The sequence below is a fragment of the Oncorhynchus kisutch genome, linkage group LG2 (genome assembly GCF_002021735.2).
Source record: "Oncorhynchus kisutch isolate 150728-3 linkage group LG2, Okis_V2, whole genome shotgun sequence".
Taxonomy (NCBI): Eukaryota; Metazoa; Chordata; class Actinopteri; order Salmoniformes; family Salmonidae; genus Oncorhynchus; species Oncorhynchus kisutch.
Genome location: NC_034175.2, coordinates 40,827,405 through 40,834,480, shown reverse-complemented (window position 1 = coordinate 40,834,480; position 7,076 = coordinate 40,827,405).

Genomic DNA, 7,076 nt, shown 5'->3' with positions numbered 1-7,076 from the left:
ACATAACAGAGGAAGTCCCTACTGTGTTAATGTCAAAGCCTCTATGACAGGCGGAGACAGTGGATACAAACCTTCATCTTCTCAAAAAAGAAAAGAAAATGGCGGACGGAAGACAGGGTGGTGCGGCAGGTGCCGCTTCTCTTTCGAATGCTGTAATTTTATCTAAACCATCAGGTGTACGCCGATCCCAGCTAAGTAACTCATGCAAAGAGTTAAAGCGCAATTATGTGTTTTATCTCCAGTACTCTGCCATGATTGTCAGTTATGTAGCTGCTCTACTGATAATCTCAGTGCGTCCTTGCTGGGATGACACAATCAGTCTACTACCAGAGAATATCAACACCAAACACATTGGTTCACCGTTCCACGGGAGCGGACAGTACACAGCATACCATAATGTTCTGAATAATGGCCAAGTCTACCTCGCTCCTTATTCTACTGAACCGCTTAGGCGTAACAAACACAAGTCCAACATTTATCTGAAACTGTTAAACTACCTGTTCGCTACCCTCCTGCTCTCCGGGGATGTACAACTCAATCCTGGGCCCAATATCAATGAGCCAGTGATACGCACCGGAGTGGAGAGCGGTGGATGGCCTCGTCCACTGGTCGTCGCCGCTGTGGAGGTGGGTGAGTGCTATGGTCCTAGGGTTTCTCTCGACTCACCCGGTTCCAGGATAGATTTTGACTCTTCAAACATACCAGAGTCGCTATATGCGATCCCTGACTCTGCTTCTGGTACGCAAGCTATTTTAATTAGTTCCCCGCATCCAGTGCAGGCAGGAGGGATTGTTAATTGCGCTACCGAACTGCCCCTAATCAAAACGAAACAAAACGGCCTAAGCCCAGCCGTCAGAAAACACAGAAAATTTAACTTTTTTCAATGTGTCAATCAATCTCGAGTCATCTGGGACCCACGAGCTAAGCCCAAGGGACTACTAGGGGGGCACTTGAACATTCGTAGTGTCATTCCAAAAAGTGATCAAATTCAACATCTACTCACAGACTCCAACCTTGACTTTCTCTGCCTCTCAGAGACATGGTTCCATAAACACTTTCCATGTGCTGCTTTGGTTGTGCCTGGCTACAATGTTTTCAGGAGAGATAGGATTGAGGGAAGAGGAGGGGGTGTGATGATTTACATTAAAGAACATATCCGATGTAAACTAATTGAGTGGTCATGTGATAATGAACTAGAATGTATCGGCCTGAACGTTACACTGTCTCCCCAAATGTCTTTTACCCTCATTGGAATGTATAGGCCACCTTCCACCAAAAGTGTGTTTTTTGATCAGTTTAATACCATGCTTAGGGAATGTGATTTTGGGAAAGAGGTCATCTTAATGGGAGATTTTAACATTAATTATGAAGACAAGTGTTGTAGGAAAACCCTCAAACGGATCACTAATACCTTTGACCTTACACAGCTAGTTAAAGGGCCAACCAGGGTGACTTGTTGCTCTAAAACACAGATTGATTTGGTGTTCAGTAATAAACCAGAGAGAGTGACTAAATCATTCAATATGGTTACTGGGCTGTCTGATCATAATCTGACACTTATAGCCAGCAAGCTTTCTAAGAGCAGGTTTAACCTCTCTACTGTTAGAAAGCCGGATCAACTCAGAATACCTAAGAGTGAATTAAATAATTTTGAAAAAGCAATTAAGGGAATAAACTGGAATGATATCTTGTCCTATACAGACGTGGAAGCTGATAGTCAGGTTTTTCTATCCACAATCCAGACTACAATAAATGGCTTCCTAAAGAAAATCAAATCCAAACCTGGCCAAAAGAGCACTCTTCCTTGGCTAAATGGAGAAATCCATTGGAGAAATCTGGAAATTGATGAAAGAACGAGATTATGCTCTAAAATCTAAAATCTAAAATCTAAAATCTAAATTAGAGCATGACAGACGTAGGTTTACCATGTTGAGAAATAAGGTGATGAAAGAAATCAGACAGGCCAAGGCAAACTTTTTTATTAACATAATTGGTGAAGCAAAGGGAAATTCTAAATTGATATGGGAGAATCTAAAAAAGTTAACAAGGAAAGACCATAGTAACACTGCAAAAAGACTAGAAATCATGGTGAATAACAATCTAACACAGGATGCAGTCGAAATAGCAATAGCCTTCAATTCCTACTTTATTGACTCTGTCAGGGTACTGACACAGAACCCCTCCACTTGTTTCTTGGGCTCAGTGCTAGTGAATGACACTCAACCTGTCTTCATCATAAGGGAGGTTTCTGAGTCAAAGGTGAACAAGGTTATTAGCTCACTAAAGAACTCTAAAGCCAAAGATGTGTTTGGGATGGACTCTACCTTTCTTAAAAACTACAAAGAGTCACTCATTGGCCCCATTACTAAGGTCACCAACACATCTATTGGTCTCGGGGGGTTTCCAAGGGTATGGAAGTCGGCCATAATAACGGCCATCTTTAAATCAGGCGACCCTGCTAACGTGAGTAACTACAGGCCCATTAGTATATTACCTGTGGTGTCAAAGGTTGTTGAAAAGTGTGTAGCAGAACAACTGATTGCCCACCTCAACAACAGCCCCTTCACATTACACTCCATGCAGTTTGGCTTCAGAGCGAAACACTCCACAGAAACGGCCAACTGCTTTCTTCTGGAAAATGTGAAGTCCAAGATGGACAAAGGGGGTGCTGTTGGGGCTGTGTTTCTGGACCTAAGGAAGGCTTTTGATACTGTTAACCATGAGATTCTCATCACAAAATTGTCCAAGTTCAACTTTTCCCCTGATGCCTTGAGATGGATGAAATCATACCTTGAAGGCAGAACTCAGTGTGTCAGAGTGAGCAATGAGCTGTCGCCCACTCGTAGCTATGATGTGGGCGTGCCCCAAGGGTCAATACTGGGGCCCCTACTGTTCAGCCTGTACATTAATGATCTGCCTTCTGTCTGTACTGGGTCTGAAGTTCAAATGTATGCAGATGATACAGTGATATATGTGCATGCAAAGAGCAAACAACAAGCTGCACAAGAACTCACTACTGTAATGGTCCAGGTTACAAAGTGGCTCAGTGACTCGTGTTTGCATCTCAATGTGAAAAAAACTGTTTGCATGTTCTTCACAAAGAGGGCAACAGATGCTACTGAGCCAGATGTCTATGTGTCAGGGGAGAAGCTCCAGGTGGTATCCGATTTTAAGTACCTTGGCATCATACTTGATTCCAACCTCTCTTTTAAAAAGCATGTGAAAAAGGTAATTCAAATAACCAAATTCAACCTAGCTAATTTCCGATTTATACGAAATTGTTTGACTACAGAGGTAGCAAAACTGTACTTCAAATCTATGATACTCCCCCACTTAACATGATGCTTGACTAGTTGGGCCCAAGCTTGCTGTACAACATTAAAACCTATTCAGTCTGTCTACAAACAGGCTCTCAAAGTGCTTGATAGGAAGCCCAATAGCCATCATCATTGTCACATCCTTAGAAAGCATGAGCTCTTGAGTTGGGAAAATCTTGTGCAATACACCGACGCATGTCTTGTATTCAAGATCCTTAATGGCCTGGCTCCCCCTCCACTCAAAATTTTTGTTAAACAGAAAACCCAGACATATGGCAGCAGATCCACAAGGTCTGCCATGAGAGGTGACTGTATAGTTCCCCTAAGGAAAAGCACCTTTAGTAAATCTGCATTCTCTGTGAGAGCTTCCCATGTCTGGAATACACTGCCATCAGACACACATAACTGCACCACATATCACACTTTCACAAAATGCTTGAAGACATGGCTAAAGGTCAATCAGATTTGTGAACATGGTCCCTAGCTGTGTGTTGCCACTCTCCATGTTGTCTGTTGTCTGTAGCTTGTGAGGTGTGGAAACACTTTGTTGCTTTTATGAATTTTGGCTTGCTGCTTTTTGTTTTATGCTGCTCTGTCTGTATGCTATGTCTTGCTTGTTCTATGTTGCTATTGTCTATATTGTAATTGTTTTTAATAACCTGCCCAGGGACTGCGGTTGAAAATTAGCCGGTTGGCTAAAACCGGCACTTTTACTGAAATGTTGATTAATGTGCACTGTCCCTGTAAAAATAAAAATAAACTCAAACTCAAAAGGTTCTGCAAGAGCATGAAACCTAAGACACAGAGCAGAGGTAAGGAGGGTCTGTGTTCGGTCACACCACTTCTCTAGAATGCACCACCTGTTTCCAAACACTTTGTTTAATGGAGGAGAAGCAACCTTCCCTCTGTTCAAAAAGGTCCTGCAACAAGCATAAACCTTAGATACAGAGCACAGTCAAGGAATGATCTGTATATTGGTAACACCACTTGTCAAAATGCCTCACTTGTAATAATACAGTGAGTGTGTAGAGGTGATGAAGGCAAGCCTGTACCATTCAGAGCCATTCTCTCTTAGGCCATGGGGGAGTGATCCCTGCCAACCAGAATTTTCCCTTGCTCCCGTATTTTCGCTCGCTCCCGTATAGTGGCGTAGAACACAGAACGGACGAGATATGACTAAGCATTGTGAACTTGGGAGTACCAGAAGCTGTCTGGGCTCTGGTGCCTGAAAAGGGCACGATTCCCCCCATTTTCTTGAACCAGAAAATAAGAGTAATCTGATACTTTACTGACTGTTCCTTAGCTCGATAAAGAGGGTTCTCTATCAATAGAGCTGAGTTGCCGTAGGCTCCCGAAGAGGCTAAGGGAGTCTCATAGTGAGGTAGAAGAAACCTGTTCCCAGGATTAATTCCAAGCCTCGTTCACCTAGGGCAGGGCAGGGCAGGGCAGGGCAGGGCAGGGGAAAAGGTCGGCCCCCGCGGTACCTGATTCAATAAGGCCCGAGGAATCATGCTCAGATCACATAAAGAATTTGCGATAGTAACATTTTGAAAAACGTATTTGTTATTCAAAATAAAAGCCCAATGAATACTCGACTTTGTGTAATGATTTAACTCCCACCGCTTGTGGGACATTTATTTTGAAGGCACCTATAAATAACAACTGCACGAGGACAGACAGTGACTGACAGGCTGACACACACGTCACATTTACTAATAGTAGCTAGCTAGAATAGTAGCTAGCTAGAAATTGCGCAAAAATGTGTTTTTCAAAGATTTCAAAGAAAAGTAAAGTGGACAAGGAATGTAGGGTGTTCCAGCAAGGGTGGACATCGAAATATTTATTTATTGAGGTATCAGGGAAAGCTGTGTACTTAGTGTGCAAAGAGAGCATCGCTGTCTTGAAAGACTACAACTTGTCCCGACACCTCCAGACGAAGCATGCAGAGAAATATAGGACTATGTCTTCTGAGCAGAGGGCAAGTGCATCGAAAGAGTTGCTTTCTCAGTTGCAAAAGCAGCATGGACTTTTCACCAAAATGCATTCAGCAAATGACAGAATTGCGAGAGCTAGCTGTGTACTCTCCCACAAAATTGCTAAACTGAGGGCAAATTCATTGAAGAATGTTTAATCGACTCGGCAGCAATACTTTGCCCCAACAAGGAAGAGCTGTTTGAAAATGTTTCCCTGTCAAGACAAACAGTGACACGGCGTGTTGAGGACATCGCAGAGAATATGGAACAACAGTTGAAAGACAAGGTAAAGGATTTCACCTATTTCTCCTTGGCCCTGGATGAGAGCAGTGATGCACTTGACATGGTACAGTTGTTGATATTCTTACGAGGCATAACCCCAGACTTTGAAACTACAGAGGAGCATGCTTCAGTGCAGTGAGCACAACAACTAAGCACAAAGATGAGGTAAATAAGTGCGACAAAGCTGGGAGTTTTGAAAAGTTATTCAGTGTGACCACTGATGGTGCCCAAACTTGACAGGAAAAAACGTTGGCCTTTTGAAAAGGATACAAGATCAAGCAACTGAGCTGAACCCAGATCAGAATGTTTATTTCATTATTCATCAGGAGGTGTTCTGAAAATGAGCCATGTTGTGGATACAGTCACTAAAGTGGTAAACTTCATAAGAGCCAAATCTTTAAACCACAGGCCCGTTTTGTCTCACTGTTGGAAGAGACAGAGTCGGGTCATGCAGATCTCCACTACCACACGAACGTGAGATGGTTGAGTTTGGGGAAGGTGCTTAAAAGGGTGTGATACCAGAAGTCGGAGATTGCTGAGTTTTTGCAAATGAAAGGAAAATATGTGGATTTATGCCAGATAAAGAATGGTTGGCTGATTTTTGCCTTCACCATGGCCCTCATGAATGAACTGAATTCCAAACTATAAGGGAAGGGCCTTTTTGCACATCAGATGTACAGCCTTGTCAAAGCCTTCAATGGAAAATTACTCCTCCTGACCTGCCAAGTAGAAGCTAACAATCACACCCACCTTCCGACACTACTAGTCTGTTCCCTATCAGATGACAACAATCTCACCCACCTTCCGACACTACTAGTCTGTTCCCTATCAGATGACAACAATCTCACCCACCTTCCGACAATACTAGTCTGTTCCCTATCAGATGACAACAATCTCACCCACCTTCCGACACTACTAGTCTGTTCCCTATCAGATGACAACAATCTCACCCACCTTCCGACACTACTAGTCTGTTCCCTATCAGATGACAACAATCTCACCCACCTTCCGACAATACTAGTCTGTTCCCTATCAGATGACAACAATCTCACCCACCTTCTGACAATACTAGTCTGTTCCCTATCAGATGACAACAATCTCACCCACCTTCTGACACTACTAGTCTGTTCCCTATCAGATGACAACAATCTCACCCACCTTCCGGCAACACTAGTCTGTTCCCTATCAGATGACAACAATCTCACCCACCTTCCGGCAATACTAGTCTGTTCCCTATCAGATGACAACAATCTCACCCACCTTCCGGCACTACTAGTCTGTTCCCTATCAGATGACAACAATCTCACCCACCTTCCGACACTACTAGTCTGTTCCCTATCAGATGACAACAATCTCACCCACCTTCCGGCACTACTAGTCTGTTCCCTATCAGATGACAACAATCTCACCCACCTTCCGACAATACTAGTCTGTTCCCTATCAGATGACAACAATCTCACCCACCTTCCGACACTACTAGTCTGTTCCCTATCAGATGACAACA